A 21,882-nucleotide genomic window follows, 5' to 3' on the forward strand; every position below is an offset into this window, starting at 1 on the left:
CTTGGGAGAAGAGAGTAGACATAAATGAAACATTACTGGATTGATCTGAGCTTCCCCCTCCAAATGGTGCTGGATCTTGGCTTCCCCCTCCAAATGGTGGGGGGCTAACAGTCTGTTCAAACATGGGAAGCTGCTGGGTGCTCAGTTGGGAAATATCTGACTTGTGAGGTTGAGTCTCTAGTGGCGGCGGCAGCAACGGTGCTTCCACAGGGGGGGTCACAAACTGAGGGGGCTGAGCTGTCCAAGATGTGGACTGGGGCACTCTGTGAGACCATCCCACTAGCTACCCCCCCCCAGGTTCCCAGTCCAAGTACTCATCCTCTGATTCACTCTCGTCTATCTACCCCCCTTCTGCCTGGTTCACAACAATGAGTCCCACTTTACAAATAAAGTAAATGGTAACATTAGCTATCATCTGGCCAGCCTAAGTACTGAATTCACAGTGAGTGTATTCTATGAGGTGAAACCTGATTGTGTTTAGAGCCTTTTGCAATGCAGTTGTGTGACATCCTCTAAAAGTCTCAGAACAGAATGTGTCTATGTAGTAACTTTCCACTGATGGTTTGGTCATTTGATTAGGAAAGAGGACAAAGCTGATACCAGGAAGAAGCAGGTAGCTTCTCTCTCATTCCATAAACCTGAATCCTAACCTGCAAACATCATGTCCCATGACCCAACCAAATCTCCTATCTGTGATATGCATAGACAAAAAGAAGCTGAAATCTTATGTGATTGTGGATTATGACATCCTCCTCCTCCACCACCTCCTTATTATTTGCTCCTTGGTATGCTGAGGAGCTGCGGTCGATTAAACGATCTGGACGAGGGCTAGAGTATAAGTGGCATAGATCTTGCTCTGGAGCTGACTGAGTACATGTTCAGACTCACAGTTGGGCCTACCACATGGCAACGGGGGCAGCAAAGAGATCCTGCTTTGCTGCCTCCGTTGGTCATTGGTCCTTGAGGATTGTCTTCTAGGAGTGATCCAGCTGAGTTGTTCTGTGTGGATCAGAGATTGGTTACTCCTGACCCCAGGGGGTGGACTCTAGAGCGCACAATGTCCTGCTGTAACCAGCTGGCTAAACACTTCAAGGACAAAGTTGCTCAATTCCACAATGATTTAGACGTTCCTATTGTGGCAGTACCGGCTGAGGTATCCAATGCAGCATTGAACCCAATGTTATGGGATCAGTTCCAGTTAATGCAGCCCGATGATGTGGACAAGATGTTTGCAGTGATGCTCCTGACCACCTGCTCTTTAGATCCTTGTCCATCTTGGCTTATTAAAGCTACCCTGAGTAGGATGACTGAAGGGGTCACAGGTGTAGTAAATGCATCTTTGTGTGATGGTGTGATGCCCACTGCCCTTGAAGAGGCAGTGGTGCATCCACTTCTTTAAAAGCCACACTGGGTCCAATGGAGTGTAATAACTATAGAGCAGTTGGCAACACCCTTTGCTTGGCAAAGGTAGCGGAGAAGGTGGTTGTAGAACAATTGAGACTGATTATCTAGATCCATCACAATCTGTATTCAGACCTGGTTTTGGAACAGAATCAGTCTTGGTCGTGTTGATGGATGATTTTTTGTGTGAGAGAGACAGGGAAAGTGTGACCCTGTTACTTCTGTTCAATCAGCATTTGATGCCATTGACCATGGTATCCTCCTGGGCCGACTCAGTGGGATGGGTATTGGAGGCACTGTATTATGGTGGTTCTGCTCTTACCTTCAGGGATGCATCCAGAGTAACATTGGGTGAGTCTTCCTTGGCCCCCTGGCACTTGTGCTATGGGGTTCCACAAAGTACTATTCTCTTCCCAGTGCTGTTCAACATCTATATGAAGCTGTTGGGAGCAGTCATTAGGAGCTTTGGAGGAAGGTGTCAGCGATATGCTGATGACACGCATCTCTGTTCCTCGATAACATCTAAATCAGGAACACTCTGTGAATACTCTGGATCAGTGAACACTATGGATCAGTGTCTGAATGCTGTAGTGGACTGGATGAAAGCCAATAAACTGTGCTTGAATCCTGGGGAGATGGAGGCTCTTTGGGTAGGTGGTTCCTATGTCTGGGAGATAGGCTGGTTACCTGTTCTGGATGAGGTTGTGCTCGCTCTGAAGGAACAGGTTCATAACCTAGGGGTACTCCTGGATTCATTTTTGTCACTGGAGGCCCAAGTATCCTCTGTAGCTAGGAATGCCTTTTACCAGCTTTGTCTGGTTCATCAGCTGTGGCCGTTAGTGGTCAGGGATAACCTGACCTCTGTTGTCCATGTGTTGGTAGCCTCGAGGCTAGATTACTGCAATGAGCTCTATGTGGGGCTGCCCTTAGTCTGGTTTGGAAGTTCCAGCTGGTGCAAAGTGTGGTGGCCAGATTACTAATGGGAGCACATGGCCGACAACATGTGACACCACTTTTAAAACATCTGCACTGGTTGCCCATCCACTACCGAGCCAGGTTCAAAGTCCTTGTATTAATTTACAAAGGTCTGAACAACTTAGGTCCAGACTGTCTTAGGGACCGCCTGAACCCTTATATCCCACCTTGATCACTGAGATCATCTACAGGAGCGGCTTTGGTTGCCCCTGAGTTGGTGAGGCTCATTTAACACTGACACGAAACTGAGCCTTTAGTGTTATCAGCCCAGTTCTCTTGAATGCTCTGCCAACAGAGATTCAACAGGCACGTTCCGTTTTAATTTTTAAGTGCCTGCTAAAAACCTTTCTGTTCCATCAAGCATATGCAGGCAGTTAAGAAGATGCTTTTTTCTGTAACAGTTGACCTTTGTTTTTATTGTATTTTTAATGTTTTTGTTCTATGGGTTTTTTTTGTGTTGTAAACCAATGTTTTTAATGAAATAGCGGTATACAAATATTTTTATAAATAAATCTGGTGCACATTGGATACCCTTCAAAACTATTGTGCAGATGCATCTTTAGTCAGCTTGTTTTTTTATCTATTCTTTCATAAAATCATAATCGTAGAATCACAGATGGAAAAGACCACAAAGACCATCTAGCCCAACCCCCATGCAAGAAATCCATTACTACAGTATCCATGGTAGGTGGCCATCCAGCCTCTGCTCTAAAAGCTCTAACAAAGGAGAGTCCACCAGCTTCTGAGGCAGTCCTTTCTACTGTCAATCAGCTTGCACCATCAGGAAGTTTTTCTTATTATTTAATCTAAATCCTTTTTCTTGTAATTTGAATCCATTGGTCCTTGTCCCACCCTTTGGAGCAACAGAAAACAAATTTGCTGCATCATCTATGAAAATTTGTACAGGCTATGAAGGGCAGGGAGAAAGAGACTGCTGATTACTACAGGTACAAAATTTGATTTCAGGGCAGGCTGGCACTTGTGAATTGAGAAGTATTTGCTTTGGTTCTGGAGAAAGAGATTGCATTCAGTTTCTGTATTTAGAGGGCGGTATCCAACTAATGCATCCCTTCAGCGAAAGGATTACTGCTAGAGCAACAGGACCTCACCCCATCCCCCCTGTGTGCCCTATACCCTTCCCAAAACTGCTCTAGAGGGTTGGGGGAACCCCTAGAATAGATTTAGGGGGTATGCGGAGGGAGGAGAGGAGGGAAGTCCCATTTTACTAGTGGTGATCCTTGCACCGGTGGATACAATCCAGCACTCTGTTGGATACAACCCAGATACTATATTTAGGTCAATGCATCCAGGTCATAGCAATGGTCACTCAGCTTCTTATTGTTTGGGGCACACTTCATTACACAGAAATAACAGTACCTGTCAGTGGCAATCTTTATGTGACCTCTTCTCTTAAATGAGAATTGAACCTACAAATTATATCCCATCAAATCCCTTTCCATTTTGAATGGGGGAGCATAGGCTAGATAAAGCCAGACCTGAAAAGATACCATGTGGGAAGTGTATGGCTTTGTTTGCCAATTCTCAGGCCCAAGACCACAAGCCATAGGTATTTCTTCTCCCTCTCATTAGAACACCTATTATAGAATACCTATTATAAGGTGGAGAGAGTACCTGCAGAGGATGGTGAGGGAAGGAGACAGCCATAGACCAAGAAAAATCCACTCCAGAAGTCTGTAACTTCCACTTCCCTTTTCAAAATTCTTATCTGTCTCTCCCCTTTTCATTAATGTGTTCTGTGGGCAAAAAAATGACATGAGGTCTGTAACAGATGTCTTCCCTCCAGCATTGGCAAACAGAAAATGGAAACACCCACTCATCCCTGCACTCCCAGGAACTGGGAAGATCCGGCCAAGTGGATTCAATTCAGACCTTTCTCTCCCTCCCTCCCTCCCTCCCTCCCTCTCTCCCTCTCTCTCTCTCTCTCTCTCTCTGGGAGCCATGAACTGGGCAGCAGCGGATGACCTGTTCCAGTCTTGACACCTTCACACTAAATCCAATATAGAACAAAAGGTTTTTCTGGCTTGATGGGGTCCCTTTTGATTTCTTATTAGACCTCAGCTAACACAGCTGGAAGCCTTTGTGAATGAACTAATTGTGTTGGAGAAACAAAGGAGTTCTCATGGGCTATGTTATCAACTCACAACTGAGGAGTTCGTACTTACATGCTGCCATCTTTTTGCATGCCTCTCCCATTGTAGAGCATAGCCCAGAATGAAAAGGGTACACCTTTGTCCTTAGATGTTTCACAGAAAAAGCAAGAAAAGAGTATGAATAGAAGAAGGCATCAAATTTTCTTTCTCACCCATGTTTATCACATGCAGTGCTGTTTTTGTTCCACTGCAGTTCGGCTTCCGAAAAAAAACTACGTTATTTGTCTTGCTGACTACTGTGGCTGTCTACCGTGGTGGATTACATAATTACATAATTAATTACAGTATTAATCAACTATGTTATGTTATTCCACACCATTCCTTTCCATGCAAAGGAAAGACAATGCAAATGAAAGGGAAATCTTCAATTGTGTATTGTTTGTGAACTGAAAACAATAAAGGCAAATACTGATTGTACTTGTTGGATTGATTTGTGTTCGTATGTAGAATGAATATGCAAACATCAGCAATTTCTACTCCTGTTTCTGCTTCCATTGGAATTCTCTGGCACTCCTAGCAGAAGCATCCCCAGAGTGATGGGGACCTTAAAATGTAGATTAAAAGGTGATTGAGTAGCCCACAAATCTTGTTTTCTGTGGGCAAATCCACTAAGAATATGCTTTGCTTGCTTTCACTAACCATGCCATTTGAATTTGCTACAGACATAGACATGGTTCTGTGTGTATATAGATATAGATCTATTATTTGACTTTTCTCTGTCCTGAGAAAGATTTTGTATGTGGAAATTATCTAAGCCCCAAAATAAATGAGTCCACTATATTCTCAAGCACACGTGCTTTTCTTTCTATACTGAACAGAACTAGCCTAAACTCCAGGACCAAGCTTATCAAGTAAGTGAAATGTTGTGGACCTGTGAGCAGCACCTGCAAAAGGTTGGTTGAAGTACTTAAATGGAGCAATATAAGTATTTCTAAATAAAATAGATTTTAAGTATTTATTTTATTTTCCCATTTGAAAAACCCTAGCTCTTTTTTTACAGAGCTGTTGCAGTATGCACAACCTTTAATTGATCTGATGAAGTGAAGTTAATTTAATTTCAAATGCAAGCGCAGAGACAAGTATTCCCATTCATTGTTGCTTTAAAACAAAAAGATAAAATAGCAATTACAATATTTACCACATAATATTGTTTCCTGCATTTAAAAATATAAATCTAGTAGAGTGTCTTTGGGATTTAAATTAAATTAAATTAAATCTAATCTTTGGGATTTAAATTAAATTCATGCATCGTAACTGCATGAAAATTAAATTGTAATTATTTCCCAATAGTGATTTAAGATTACATGTAGTCAGTTATTAACTTCATGCAACTAAAAATTGCTCGTGTTGATAAATAAGAGAGTTTCCTGAAGTTATTCTTCATTACATTGTATTTGGAGGAATGTAACAACTAAAATATCTGACTTCAGGTTGTACAACAGAGTGAAGGCAGGATTTAATCCTTCACCAGTTATAATGTATGATTAAACAGCTGCCCTTGATTAAAAACTTTAAAATTGGTATGCCATTTTTAAATATGTGACCAAGGCTAGCCCTGTATGGTGATGACCATTCATTGCACAGAGAGATTTGGATCTCTTCAGCTGTTTGATGCGCACACTGAGTGAAATGTAAAGTAACATGTAATCCAAGCTTTCATTAGATTTTTCCGTTACCTTTTTTCCAACCCATCGAGTGTATTTTCAGAGTTGTAACATGAGGCAACAAAGAAAGAATTCATGTGGCAGAAAGAGCAAGCCCCTAATGTCTCATATGGGTAACAGGCCTCTCAGTTCAAAACAGGAAAGAATCTCCTTGAAGTAACCAAACAAAAGAGGGAGCCCATCTACTCTGAAGGAGAGATACTATTTGTCATGAGGTTAAGTTCTGGGATTTTCTTCCTGGTTGCCCTGGTTCATTGTCTGTATATGGTACATGATGGGTTGAGTGAGTTTGTCCATGCCTATAAACTAATATGAGTCTTTGAAACGAAGGTTAGTGTCAGTGCAGAGTAGGGTTGCCAGGTTCCTGGGCTGAGACTGATCCTGTATCTTTAGGAAAAGAGAAAGTCAGCCAAGTACAGGTGTTCTTGCAATACTGTAACGGGAAAAACCACAAGCTGGAATTCTCCCTTCCCCCTGCACAACTTTTAAAGATACAGAAGACCTCTTGGAGGCCAGGCCAGGCAACCAGAATCATAGCAATAGCCTCCCATCAATGGAGGTACTACCATTACACCAGGTTGGTTCCACCAGTGCATCTGCATAGCTCCAACCTCACTAGTAACTGGCAGTGACTCTGTTGCTGGGAAGCTATTGCTGAGGCTCCACCCCACCAGGCAAACCGCTCCTGATCAGCCCAATCTTTGTTCAGTACAAGCATTTTTGTATACTGATGTGTTTGGTTTTCAAATGAAAAATAATTCATGTTGTCTTCAGATAACTCTGTTTCCACAATATTTTCATGACTCTCCTATCTTTTTTAAGTGCTCGTTTTGGGGATTTTGGGCTTCCTCAGCCAAGTCTATTTCCAGCATTTTGCTGGTCTGTGACCGAAATAAAATTATCTCTCTATTTCCAGCATAACTTTAGGCACCGTAGTAATCCATCTGATGATGATATGGAATTCTTTTTTTTTTTACAATAATTTTTATTCAAATTTTCACAAAACAAACAAAACAAAATCAAAAAAACATAACACAATAAGAATAAAAATAAAAATAAAAAATTGACTTCCGATTTGTCACAGATCAGCTATAAATATATAATATATATCAAACCTGCCCATTAATACATACAAAATCACTGTTCTCCATAGTCTATCTTAATTAATCGTCAAATCCCATTATCATCATTTCATTTTTATCTTTCAACAAAAAGTCTAAGAGAGGCTTCCATTCCTTAAGAAATGTATCTGTCGATTTTTCTCTAAGTAAACATGTCAATTTATCCATCTCTACTAAGTCCATTAATTTCAATAGCCATTCTTCCGTTGTTGGTGTTGATTCCATTGTCCACTTTTGTGCATATAATAATCTTGCTGCCGTAATCATATATAATATTATTCTTCCATATTTCTTTTCTATTTGTTTATCCATAAAACCCAGTAAAAAAAAATCTGGTTTTGACTGAATATTTATCTTTAGGATTTTTTACATCATCCTACCTATCTGTGCCCAAAATAATTTTGCCTGTTTACACAACCACCACATATGATAAAATGATCCTTCTTGTTGTTTACATTTCCAACAAGCATTAGAAACATTACTATACATTTTTGACAACTTTTCTGGTGTCATGTACCAACGATACATCATTTTATAGAAATTTTCTTTAAGATTATAGCATAGTGTAAATCTCAAGCCTTTTTTCCACATATATTCCCATTGATCCATTTGTATATTATAACCAAAAAATTTTGCCCACTTTACCATACACTCTTTTACTTGTTCTTCTTCCATATCCATTTTCAGCAAGAGTTTATACATTTTCGCAATTATATTTTCATCATTTGTACACAAACCTATTTCAAAATCAGATTTATTTATTTCAAACCCATACATTTTCTTATCCATTTTATATCTTTCTAACAATTGTAAATAGGCAAACCATTGAGAACTATATCCTTCCTTTATCAGTTGTTCTCTCTCTTTCATTATATATTTTCCATGTACATTTTCTAATAGTTCTTGATATGTTAACCATTTCTCTTTTCCAGCCATTTCTCTTCTATAAAACGCTTCTTGACTTGAGACACATAATGGTATTTTCGAATAAAACCTTGGTTTATATCTATTCCATATTTTCAACAGAGGACGTCTTATAAAATGATTATTAAAATCCACATTAACTTTTACTTTATCATACCATAGATATCCATGCCATCCCCACTTCAGGTTATGGCCCTCCAAATCCAATAGCCTTTTATTCCTCAATAAAAACCATTCCTTTATCCAGACTAAACAACAGGCAGCATAATAAAGTCTCAAATTCGGTAATCCCAGTCCTCCTCTTTCTTTGGCGTCTTGTAATAATTTAAATTTAACTCTTGGTTTTTTTCCCTGCCAAACAAATTTAGAAATATCTTTTTGCCATTGTTTAAAAGGTAAATCAGAGGATATTACAGGTATTGTTTGAAACAAAAACATTCTCGGCAGTACATTCATTTTTATCACGGATATTCTTCCCATTAATGAAAATTGTAATTTATCCCATCTTAACAAGTCTTTCTTAATCTCTGTCCATAGTTTTTCATAATTATTATGAAACAACTTTGAATTTTTATTTGTCATAATAATACCTAAATATTTCAACTTTTCCTGTATTTTAAAAGCTGTCTTGTCCATCAACTCTTGTTGTTCCCTTGAAGATAAATTTTTCACTAACATCTTTGTTTTTTTATTGTTGATCTTAAATCCTGCTAACGGTCCAAATTCTTTTAATTTGTCCATCAATGCATTAATTCCTTCCAAAGGGTTTTCTAATACAATTATCAAATCATTAGCAAATGCTCTCAATTTATATTCCTCTTTTTTTACCTTTATTCCCGAAATCCTTTTAACTTGCCTTATATCTCTAAGCAGCACTTCCAAGACCAAAATAAATAAAAGGGGAGATAATGGACATCCCTGTCTTGTACCCTTTTGTATTTCACATGAGTCCGTTAACCCCCCATTAACAATTATCTGTGCCTTCTGAGATGTATAAATAGATCTAATCCATTTTATAAAGTTATCTCCAAAATCCATTTGCTCCAGGACCTTAAACATAAATTTCCAATTCAAATTATCAAATGCTTTCTCAGCATCTAAAAAGATCAAAGCTGCTTGTTTATCATTTCGTTGTTCTAAGTATTCCAACACATTCAAAACATTCCTGACGTTATCACGTAGTTGTCTTTTAAGTAGAAACCCTGCTTGATCTTCCTGAATAAATTGTTGCAATATTATTTTCATTCTTTCTGCCAAAATCGTTGTAAAAATTTTATAGTCATTATTCAATAAAGATATCGGCCGGTAATTTTTTGTTTTGGTTAGATCCTGCTCCTCTTTAGGTATTAATGTTATATTGGCATTTTTCCAACTATCCGGTATCTTCCCCTCTTGCAAAATAGAATTCATTGTATACTGTAAAGGTAATAAGAGTTCCTCCTCCAAGCATTTGTAATACACTGCTGATAGTCCATCCGGTCCTGGCGCCTTTCCTAATTTAATTTTACTTATAGCCTCAGATATTTCTCTTGACGTAATAGGACCATTAATAGCTTGTCTCTGAAAATCTGTAATTTTAGGCAAATTCTGTTTAGATATATACTCTTCTATTTTTTCAGAGGGAATTTCCTGACACTTGTACAAAGTTGAATAATATTGATGAAAAACCCTTTGGATTTTTACATTGTCTGTCAACATCTCATCTCCTTCTTGTATCTTTAAAATAAGATTTTTTTGTCGTTCTTTTCTTAATTTATATGCTAGCAATTTCCCCGGTTTATTTGCAAATTCAAAAGTCCTTTGTTTAGCAAAGTTTAATTTCCTTTCAATTTCTCTAACTGTCAACATTGACACTTGTTTCTGTAACATTTTAATTTGATTTACAATAGAAACTTTAGTTGGATTCTTTTTCAATTCTTCCTCTTTTTGTTTTATTTCTTCCAAGATTAATTGCATTTTCTGTTGTTTCTTCTTTTTTAATTCAGAGTTACATTTAATAAAATATCCCCTCATAAATGCTTTACTTGTATCCCAACAATATTTTCATCTGTTCCTTTATGTAAATTATGTTCAAAAAACTCTTTTAATTTCTTCTTACATTCTTGCACTATTTTATCATTCTGTAATAAAGATTCATTTAGTCTCCATCTAAATCCAAGATTATTTTTTTTTAAGTCAATATCACTGGATTGTGATCCGAAAAGGTTTTTGGTAATATATCCATTTTGGAAATGTCTTTCACTAGGTTTTTAGACATCCAAATCATATCAATCCTCGAGAATGTTTTATGTCTTTCTGAAAAATAAGTAAATTCTTTTGCATTGTCATTTATATATCTCCAAGCATCCACCAATTCTAAATTTTCCATCAATTCAAAACAAATCTTCGGTAATTTACCCTGTGTCTCTTTAATATTTTTCTCAGAAAGTCTGTCCATTTTTGGTAAAATTACTCCATTCCAATCACCCATAACACACCAATGATCATATGAAAACTCTGACAATTTTTCCATAAGTCCTGTGTAAAACCTTGTTTTATCTTCATTGGGGGCATAAATGCCCACTATCAAAAATTTTGTACCTTGTAAAGTAATTTCAACCCCCACAAATCTACCACTGTCGTCCAATAATATCAATTTAGAAAACAATTGTGGGTTAATATAAAGAACAACACCATTTTTTTTGATCCAGCTGAAATAAATTCTTCACCCAAATTTTTCCAAATCAAATATTTAGAATCTTTCTTCTTGATATGAGTTTCTTGTAGACAAATTATATCCAATTTTAATTTTTTCAAATAATGAAACACTTTCTCTTCTGCGACGTATTAGCTCCATTTATATTCCAAGTTAGATATTTGTAATCCATCTTTAAGCATGTATTTTAAAAAGTACCTGATGCTCCCTTTAATCCATCATCTTCCTTTCCCTCCTCTGCATGTTCCTGTTGTCTTTGTTTCCCAGGAATTATATCCATTTCTTTGTCTTCTTCCATGTCTTTTGAAGCTTTTCTCAAGAAGTCCCTTGCTTTTTGAACAGTATTCAATCGATATTTTTGTTGTCTGAATGTAAAAATCACTCCTTCTGGAACATCCCATCTAAATTGAATTTTACATTGTTTAAGTTTTTCTGTAAAGAAAGCATATTCTTTTATCTTGCGTAAAAGTCTAATAGGGATTTCTTTCATCACCAGTATTTCCTTGCCATCAATTTCAAAGATATTATTGAAATGTTGTTGTAGTACCATATCTCTGGTCCTCTTTTTTACAAAATGCACAAGCACATCTCTTGGAATTTTTTTCATTGTTGCATATCTTGAATTGATTCTATAAACTTTATCTATTTCAAATTCCATCAGATCTTCATTCCAATCCAAAAAATTTACCAGAGCATTAACCATTTTATCTCTGATATCTTCACCTGTTTCTTCAGGAATTGCACGAAATCTCAAACAATATTCTTTATCTCTCAATTCCATCACAGCGATATGATCCAAATTTTTTTCCAATTCCATATTTAATATATCTGTTCTGTTCTCCAAGATTTGCACCTTTCCTTTAACGTTTTTTGCCTCCTGTGTTATTTGCCCAATTGTGCCTTTAATCTCATCCACTTCTATTTTTATATGTTCTTTTATATCTTTCAATTCCATCTTCATTTTGCCAAATTCATCTTTGATTTCTTGTCTATCCTGTTTCATCTCTTGTTTGAGATCTTGTTTAAGATCACTAATCCCATCCATTATTTTCTGGAACATGTCTGGGGAGACAGCCCCTTCCTGTGCATCAGTTGAACCTCTTCGCTCCAGGGCTTTAGTTGCTTTCCTAGTTGTCATTCTTGAAAAAAAAACCTTTAGTTTCTGCTATTAACCAATGTTCCCAAACCTAGAGGCAGTCTGTTTCTTTTTTTTCCCCAACAACAAAAGAGTTAATATTCCAGGCCTGTTAGTTGATCTAGCCAGCACAGTTCTTATCTCCTGCACGTCCAGGAATGCAAAACAAGTTTGGTTCACAGCACCCAACCGTCAGTAATATACACGAACAGCAGATTCGTCCAAAGAGAATAGTCCAAAAAAAGAGAAAAAAAATAGTCCCAGATATATTTCCTTCAAATAATCAAATCATCTTATCGGATAAGTTGCCTCTCATCCGTTTTAATCTTTATAATTCCAAATTCAAGCCAGCTTTTTGTCATTAAACTATAAATTAAGTTCTTTAAATTTTCTTTCTTCTTTAATTTTATATAAAAGGAAAAAAGTGTGACTCACCCAGGTTTCTCAATTGCTGATTCGTAAACAAGTCTCTTTTACTGTAGTAATTTAAACCAAATGATAAGATTTAGACAAAAGGAGGCTCACTCGTTATAGAACGTTTTTAAGGGGGGAAAAAAGTATCGCTTTTTTTCAGCACAGCTTGCTGGAAGTCCTGACTTCGTCTTCCGCTGCTAGATAAGCCTTCTTATCTCAGGGGATTCCTGATCAATTCCAGCTATCTACAGCTCAACGTAGTTCCGTGGATAATCTCTTCGGTTCACCTTTGCCATGGAGAACATTTACGCCAGTCAAAAATTCCTCTTGACTGGTTTTTAACTGAAAAAAGCTTCCTCTGAGACAGAGCTCACTCAGAGGCACCACCAGCAGAGCACTCCTTCCGGGAAGTCGATGATATGGAATTCTTGAATGTATCTCTTGCATTGCTTCCATTTTTGAAGTCCATCCTCCTCTATGTTTTCTTTAGGTGGCCAAATGAATCAAGCAAATCACACTAAGTAAATACACTAACATACAAATAACAATCACAGAAGTAAGACAGTCTCTCAAGGATTGGCATTAGTAATCTGCAGAAACCTAATGAATAAACCCATTTTCAGGAGGCACCAAAAAGTCAACAGAGTTGGTGCCTCCCTTATTTCAGGTGGGGATATAGTTCCATTGGCACTGCAACAGAAGAAGCCCTGCCCCTGGTTGCCACCAGCTACACTTAGCAAGCTGCAGAAGGGCCACATTCTGAGATCTTAATGGCCAGGCAGGTCTATATGGGTGAAGGTGTTCCTTTGGATAATCAGGTTCCAAATTATTGAAGCATTTATAAACTTAAACTTGTCCCAGTAGCAAATTGGCAGCCAGTACTGCTCTTTAGGCAATGGTGTTACATGATCGTGATAGTTTGCTCCAGTTAGCAGCCTAACTATGGCATTTTGCACAAGCTGCAGTTTCTGGGCAGCCTCACAGTGGGCACAGTAGTCTTGAGCTTAGTGATGCATGCAGCACCTGCCAAAGTTAGAAAAAATGCTCCTAGCCACTTGGGCCTCCAATGAAAATGATTGTTCAGTGAGCACCCCTGGACTATGCACCTGTTCCTTAAGGGGATATACAATGACATCCAGAAAGGCAGACAGCTTGATTCCCAGACCTGGGAACCAACTACCCATAGGATCTCCATATTGTCAGGATTCAGCTATAGTTTGTTGACCTTTATCTAGTCACCACTGTGTCTTGGCACTGGCTGAAGACTTGCACATCAATATCTGAATCCGTTGTAACAGAGAAATGAGCTAGGCATCATACACATATTGATAATGCCATTTTCCAAATCCCCTAATTATCACTTTCATCAGCTTCATATAGATGTTAAGCAGCATCAGGAACAGAATGGGTCCCTGTGTTACCACAACATAACAGCCAAGGTATAGTAATCCAGTGCCACCCTCTGAAACCAACCCTGCAAATAGTAGTAGGACCACTCAGATACAGTGCACCTAACCCACAGAGCCTGAACAGCAAGATATCACAAGTTGATGGTACCAGGCTCTACAAAAAATTGAGCAAATGCAACATGGTCTCAGTTGCCCTGTCCCTCTCCCAAAAAAGGTCATCATCAGGGTGACCTAAGCCAATCCATTCCAAAACCAGGTCCGACTCCAGATTGGAAAGGTCGAAATAATCAGTTTTCTCCAGGAGTGCCTGGAGCTCCATTGGCCCCATCCTCTTGAGCACCTTTCCCAAAACCACGTGGTAGTTATTGTAAGCTTCTAGGTCCATAGCATTTTGTTCAAGAGTGAACACGCTATCTCCTATTTCAGGGTAGCAGGCAGTGTTCACCACACCCTGAATCCATCCTGTCAACTCTCCCCAGCTCTCATCAGCCATGATGGGGAAGGGTTGAGAGGGCATGTGGTTGACTCCACAATTACAAGCACTGTGTCTGTATCCTCAGATGACAAAAGCTGAAAGTGATCCCATAAAACCAGGCTAGATGGTGTGTCGGACACCTCAGCTGGACCTGTACCAACAATAGCATCTTATGTCATCATGGAGGCAAGCAACTTAATCCTTGAAATGCCTTGCAAACTTGTCATAGCAAGCTTCCAAGAGTTCCAGCACCCTTTTTTACCAAACTAGCAGGCCCTGTACCACTCTGAAAAGCTCTGCTGGTTGGCTACTGAAGGATGCCATGGAGGCAGAGAAGGTGCCTTTGTCACCTTCTCTACCATGTAGTAGCACAATTCTGTGCTCTAGACATGTTACTCATCTTTACAGTGAGTCTTACACCAGTTGCATGCTTCACTACCTGCAACTCTCCAGAATATCATGGAACAAAACGAGCTCTGCAGAACTGGACAGGACCCTCAGGAGTAATCCTGCCAATAACCTTGATAGCTTCTCCCTCAAAAACATGATTTCAGTCCTGAAGAGAGAATTTTTGTGCTCTGTTATTCGATCACTATTTCAGAAATGAACATCCCAACAGCTTGTTTATTTTGAATGTAGCCCAAGTTAGTCTACTTGTCCTTGAGACCCTGAAAATCATTTACTTGGTTGGATTCTGTTTATTTTAGACATTTTTTCCAAGTTACATTCTCAATGAAAGATGACTATCAGACTTATCTCTGTAGTTATGATGGACAGGTAGAAATACTTTAAAAGGAAAAATTGGGCCTCTTCAGATAATTTTAACAACAGTTAGGGGACCACAGGAGCTATCTGCAACCCACAGACTATGTGTTGAGTAAGTGTAGGCTCAGGCATGGCAATTTTTATAAACTTATAAATATATATTTTTACATAATCATAGAAGGAACATGGTTAGAAATAATAACCATGTTACCACAGCTTCAACTCCGCCCTGGTGATTCATGGGATATGTCATTTAACTAAACCTTACCTTTTAAAAAATTGTGTGGCTTTTGTCCACTGGGCAATAGTTCAGTGACTACTTGGCCTCAGTATATAATCCAGGCCTTTGTCATGGTCAGTTAGAAGGATTTCCAACAGCTCAGTCTTGCTAATTACTATTGCCAGAAGCAAGTTTCTGTACATTTAAATGCTTCAAGGTATATTGTGATGTATTTTATAAATTATAGGATTGTCTTTTAGTATTGATTTTATTGTAGTTGTACACCTTGGGCACATGTTCATGCAAAGGTAGGATATAAATTATAAGTAAAAAATTAATAAGTAAATAAGGCAAGGCATCCTATAGTCTGACTTTTCTCGCCACAGTGGCAGATTATCTAGGTACTTTAAAAATGGGATATAATTTGATTTTTTTAAGCTCTGCACAGTTATGGTAAATAAAAATGCGTAGGTGCTTTAGCATTGGTGTGAGGAACCTCCGTATGTTGCTGGACTACAGCTTCCATTATGCCTGACCGTTGGCCATGGTGGCTGAGGCTGATGAAAGCTGGAGTTCAGAAACATCTGAAGGGCCACAAGTCCCTCACTCCTGTTTAATGTCTAAGAATGTGTATGCTTGTCTGAACAAGACCTTATAGAGCAGCCTGAAACTCCTCCATCCTTATCTGAGAACTGCATCTATGTTTGCTCTAGCTGGCCCATCTCTGACTATTGATGCATGACTTTTTTGAGATGATGTAGTATAATACTGTGAGTTCTGCTCGGTCACTTTGGCCCTAAGTGACATCCTTATATTCATAGCTTAGGCCTCACACATTTTGATGACCCTCACTTTCAGACCAACTTACATGGTTCTTGACCTAGCTGACTCCTGAACATGTGTCCTGTAGTGCCTTGACTGTGCTGAGGGTCAGAATGGCTGATAAACCTCCCATTCAAGCTACTTCTCAAAGGATCATGAAATCCTTGCATTTGAAACAGGTGTACTATGGCACTGCATGATTTATTTGAAATATTGAAGGAGAAATTCACATAGAACAAATCACAACAATTCTGAAAGTGATTACAACTTTTTTCTCAGGATATCCTGACCCCATCTAGTACGAGGATATGTTGGGACTGTTGATTTATGTTTTTTAATTTGCTTTTTTTTAAAAAATCCAAGGTATTTTTAAACTTTTACCAAAGCTAAAATGCTCTTAACCACTGAAAAATACTAGTCTCGCTTAACAGAATGTGAGTGTACTCTAAGGTTTGTTTTCATATCTTTCATAATCTCGTTTCATGTGCTTGTGACTGTATACATGCTATCTTCAGTACAGAGTGGAAGAGTTGTTTCTTTCTTGTTTCCTTTAATGCTGTGCATTTGCCAAAACTACCTGGCTCCATGCCCAGCTCCTTAGGTGTACCCTGTCCCTCCAGTATTACAGGTGCATATATTTTCTTGCCTGAAGAATCATACAGAAACACTCTGCTTATTATTTAAGGAGGCATTTTCTACAGGTCTGGAGTGTGGGCATTAACTCATTCCCTTTTTTGAAAGGCGCCTCAGTATGTTTAGCCTTAACAGTGCTAATTTTAGAACGGTTTGTTCTGCAGAGGTCATTTTTGTCTTGGGTATCTAATGTGAATTATATTATCTCTTCTGTCAGAGTAGCTCAGCAGTGGCAGTGTCACCCTGTTAGCACTTCAGATTATCAGAGACAACAGCCTAGCCTTGTGGGCAAACAATTAAAGAATGGTAGTGTCCTGGTGGTGATGGATTCCCATAGACAGTTGCTGGTCATTAGAAATGTATATATTCTTTCTGTTTAGGGGTGTGTGTGCGTATGTGAACGTGTGCGTGCTTGTCTATCTTTGTTTTTTATTTGCAGTTTGAGAGGGCTGAGGTTGCCAGGATCAACATTCTCCTTTTTATTGCTCACTCTGAGATGCATCCAGTTTTGTAACAGTCTGTTGTTGCCCTAAAGGGTGATTCTCTCTACCATCATTTTCTCACCAGATGAACTTGGCTTCCAAAGCCACCGAAGTCCCAGCAATGCCTGTAGCATGATTTTAAATGTGATTCTCAGAGAGTGTGCTGTTTGCCAAGCAGGCCACCAACTATTCTTGCTATATAGTCTGGGCTGGGTGCTAAAAAATGAAGAGGTGGGAAGCCTTGTATCTTAATTATCCACACCCAACCATCTGTAAAGCAGAAAAATGCAACCGCCCTTGCTACTATGCAGTGCTGTTCTTATAAAGTACACATTCTTGTAGAGGTGTTTTAATGTAGCGGCACTAGCACCACATTGGTGAAAGAGCATCATGCTGCATAGCTAATATAGCTGTGCGCAGCTTTAGTTCAGCTAAGCAGAAGAGGCAATGCAAATTATATGACATTAAATTTATTGCTGCCCTATGAACCTTAAAAGGGAGGTAGGTGGTTTTATCGTGTCTAAGATAACACAGAAATTAAGTCCTGATTTATGTGATGCTGTTTACTAGCTGTACAGGATAAAACTGCCAACTAAGGCTGCAATCCTTATCCCTGGGAGTAAGCCCTAATGGCTTCAGTAGGACTTATTTCTGTGTAGACAGGATTGTGCTATAAGTGACTCATTCAGGCCTTTGAAGTGTTATTTTACCCCTGTAGTTTACACACCCTAGCAAAGTGCTTTTATTTGGACACATGTTTGTAAATGTCCTGCTACTGTACATAAAATATATATTCACTAATAGGCAAAAAAAACCCTTGTGTTTTAAGAATGTACCTTTAGCCAACAGATATTTTGATCAATCTTTTAAAAGCAGGAAAATTGGGCAGCTGTAGTGAATGCACCAGGGGAGCAGGAGACCTGACCTCCTGTCTGAGGTGTATTGTATTACCCTACAAATTTGTTAAAATGCAAACACAATTTGGGCTCGTCTTGCACAGTCCAATCCACTTCCTGTGTAGCTTGGAAGAATTTGGTAACTTGTGCCTCTGAGCATATGATGAGTGGTGGAAACACATGCAATGAGGACTACATCTCCAAAGATGGAGAATTACATTTTTGGGGGGTACGTTTGTTGGTGTTCTTACTTTGCTTCTTTTCTGTGTTAGTAATGTTTCTAGAGAATCAAACCTAGAAAATTATATTTCTCTCCTTATTCATCCTAGAAATCTGTGTCAAATTTATTTTTATGAATTTCAAAGTCTTTTTATTGTTCAATGTCATATGATGGGTAAAGACAGCCTTTTGTGTTTCAAACTGGAGGTTATGTTCTATTTTGAATAGGATCTGAAACTGCATTTTGATGTAAAATCAAACTGATTACATTGCTACTTAAGCAATTAATCTAGCTGTTGGGAAAAACAAACTTGTCCAGCGAGCTATGCTTAAACTACTCCACTTAAGGAAGGGTGGGCATGGTCAATTAAAAACATAGAGCACACCTAGAAATTTCCTAGAATATATTTCACCTCCCACTGTTTTATCTTGTGCAAACTGAGACACTCCTCATGTCCACTAGAGACTATTCTGCAGAATAGTCAGTGCCATTATTCCACAATTGTTTTTAGTTTTTTTTACTGTAAATTATGCAAAGTGTTGCTGTACTTCACATATTCACAGAAACATAAGCAAAAAATAATAATTTACTATAGGAAACGTCACTAAAATTGCAAAGTAAATCAAACATATTTCAAGTGATTATCTGAACTATATCAACTGTCTTCATATTGTTGCTTTCTCCCTCCTAAAACAAGATCAGCATAGCACATGTCTTGTTTCTGTTATGTGGGCTGACTGCAGGTGTTGCCACCACTCACCATATGCTCAGAGGCACATGTTACCAAATTATTCCAAGTTGCACAGGAAATGGATTGGACTGTGAAAACCCAACCCAAATTGTGTTTGCATTTTGATAGATTTGTAGGGCAGTCCAATATCTCAGAGAGGAGGTCAGGTCTCCTCCTCCCCTGGTGTATTCACTATAGCTGACCAATTTCCCTGCTTTTTAAAGTTTGATAGAAATATCTGTTGACTATAGGTACATTTTTAAATTGCAAGGTTTTTACCTATTAGTGAATTTCTCTGCTTTTTAATCCAGGAGGTAAGAAATGGGATCCTGTACAAGTTTGCTGAGAATGGATTGATCATTTGCATGCTTATTGAGTTCAGTGGGATTTCATGCTTAGGATAGGTGAAACTGACCATGGGGGAGGGGAGGAGGAGGGAGGGGAGGAGGAAGGGCAGGTTTGATCATTTACATGGTTATTGAATTCACAGGATTTACTCATGCTTAGCATAGGTCAAGCTGGCCATGGGGGGAAGGAGAAGGGGGAGGGGAGAAGAGAGGGAAGGAGAAAGGGAGGGTGGGGTGGGAGAGGTAAAGGAAGGGGGAGGGAGGGGAGAGGAGGGAGGAGGAGGGGAGAGCAGGTTTGATCATTTGCATGCTTATTGAGTTCAATGGGATTTACTCCTGTACAGTCATGCTTAGGATAGGTGAAACTGATATAGGGGAGGGGGAGGAAGGGGAAGGGGAAGAGAAGGGGAGCAGGAGGGAGGGAGGGGAGGGGAGGGGAGGGGAAGGGAAGGGGGGAGATTGGGTGGGTGGGCACTGGGCAGAGGAAAAGCTCCTTTCCTTTCCAAAAGGAAAACATTATGAATAGTATCATTGGTTTTCAGGGTTTCCCCCACCTTTTTATTCTACAGCAGGCACATAAAGTCTCCCACCCGAATTTAAACTAAAGCTGTCCCTGCCCACATCCAGACCATACCTTTATTCCACTTTAAACAGTCATGGTGTTCCCCAAAGAATCCTGGGAAGTGTGGTTTGTGAAGAGTGCTGAGAGTTGCTAGGAGACACCCTATTCCCCTCCCACAGCTACAGTCTCCAGATGGTAAGCTTATGGGAAGCATCAGAATGGTATGGGGGGTATTTTCAATTTAACATTGCGGAACGCAAAAACCCCATGCTGGCTATAGTACACAGCCACTCTCATGGCTGTATAATTTCCAGAGATGTAGCCTTGTTAGTCCATTTTAGCCAGCAAAAATGACAAGAGTCCAGGCTTTTGTACTATCATCAACTTTGTGAATCGTTACTGTCAATAATTAAATATTTTATATTTAAACTTTAACATATTGATCCTGTTTGTACCAGAGCTTGGAAAAGTTACTTTTTTTAACTGTAACTCCCATCATCAGCCCCAGACAGCATTGGGCTGATGGGAGTTGTAGTTCCAAAAAATAACTTTTCCAAGCTCTGGTTTGTACACAACACTAAGGCAAACAACGGGTTAGAACAAATGTGTGGGTTTGCAGAGAAGAGACTTTTAACTGCTTTGCTCCTTCCTGGTTGCTTTGCTGTGCTGCGATAAACTAGGCCATAGTCTGGCTTACTTTGTCATCCAGTCCAAACTGATGGTTTAACTCTCTCCAAACAAACCATGACCTGAAACCAAGTTTTGCCCTTTGGTTTATAGCTTGTTTGTCTGAAGAGAGCTAAACCACAAGCCCAGATTCGGACAGCATGCTAAGCCAAACCACGGCTTCGCACAGTAGTACTGAGCCAAATATTCTCCAGGTTCAATTTTTACTTGAAAAGTTACCAGGGGGTCTGAAATCCACCCCCAAACTCCTTTTATTTTTATGTCTGTTCTCACTACCATATGTACTGCTACTTGAAGTGCCTTTTTCTTCTTGTATTTAATTCCTTCTCAAGTGATCCTGGGCAATTAAATATCATGTTCTTGATGTGATGAAATCACACTACCATGTAGCCAATCCTATTTAGTTGTATCCTAATATTTCTAAAGGTTAATGTAGGACATTACAGTGACAGCAGTGCATCCTGTATTGGTCACATAGGCTAGACTTGCCCATTAGTGATCACTCTAACATTCTTACAGTAGGATAAAAGGGGGGGCAGGCTTTCAATTCAGAAAAAGCTTTTCTCAAAATTATCTCCCCACCCCTTTTAGTTCAGCACTAGCAAATAATTCAAGTTAAATCATTTGTTCTCAAAGACGTTGACTGGTCTTTAGAAGTCCAGGAACAGATTTGTATTTCATATTGCTCTTTTTTTCCCAAGAAAAATGGGAGGTGACATGACATCCAGTGGTGTACATCCACTAGCAGAAAGGAATTCCATTTGCTCAATGGGATGTCTCTTTCCAGTCCTCCCCCCCCCCGCAGCCTCCATATGCCCCCAAAATCTGCTCTGAAGGGCTGTTGCACACTCTGGAGCTGATGGGAGATGCGACGGGCTGTGGTTGGGAGAGAAAGGGAAAGTCACATAGTGCAAGAGGAAGCCCATTCCTGCAATGTTAGGTTCAATTTTTCTTCTGTCTTGCATGTGAAACATGACTTACAAACATGAGAGTATACTGAAAGTTTACTCCATGCATGGAAAACAATTTTGTGCAATTTTTCATGCATTACATTGGTCTCTTTAATGGTGTTTAGTGATGAAGGATTTTTACCTTCTTTGGCTTTTAATAGTACTTTATATTGGTTTTTGTGCA

At 39.1% G+C, this 21,882-nt stretch overlaps 1 protein-coding gene across 3 annotated transcripts in view; it reads left to right on the forward strand.

Moving 5' to 3' along the window:
- The window catches only part of NGF (nerve growth factor), a 101,935-nt gene that overhangs the window by 57,151 nt on the left and 22,902 nt on the right, over positions 1-21,882 (forward strand). The gene's annotated exons all lie outside the window — the stretch shown is intronic.

The sequence above is a fragment of the Rhineura floridana genome, chromosome 6 (genome assembly GCF_030035675.1).
Source record: "Rhineura floridana isolate rRhiFlo1 chromosome 6, rRhiFlo1.hap2, whole genome shotgun sequence".
Lineage (NCBI taxonomy): Eukaryota > Metazoa > Chordata > Lepidosauria > Squamata > Rhineuridae > Rhineura > Rhineura floridana.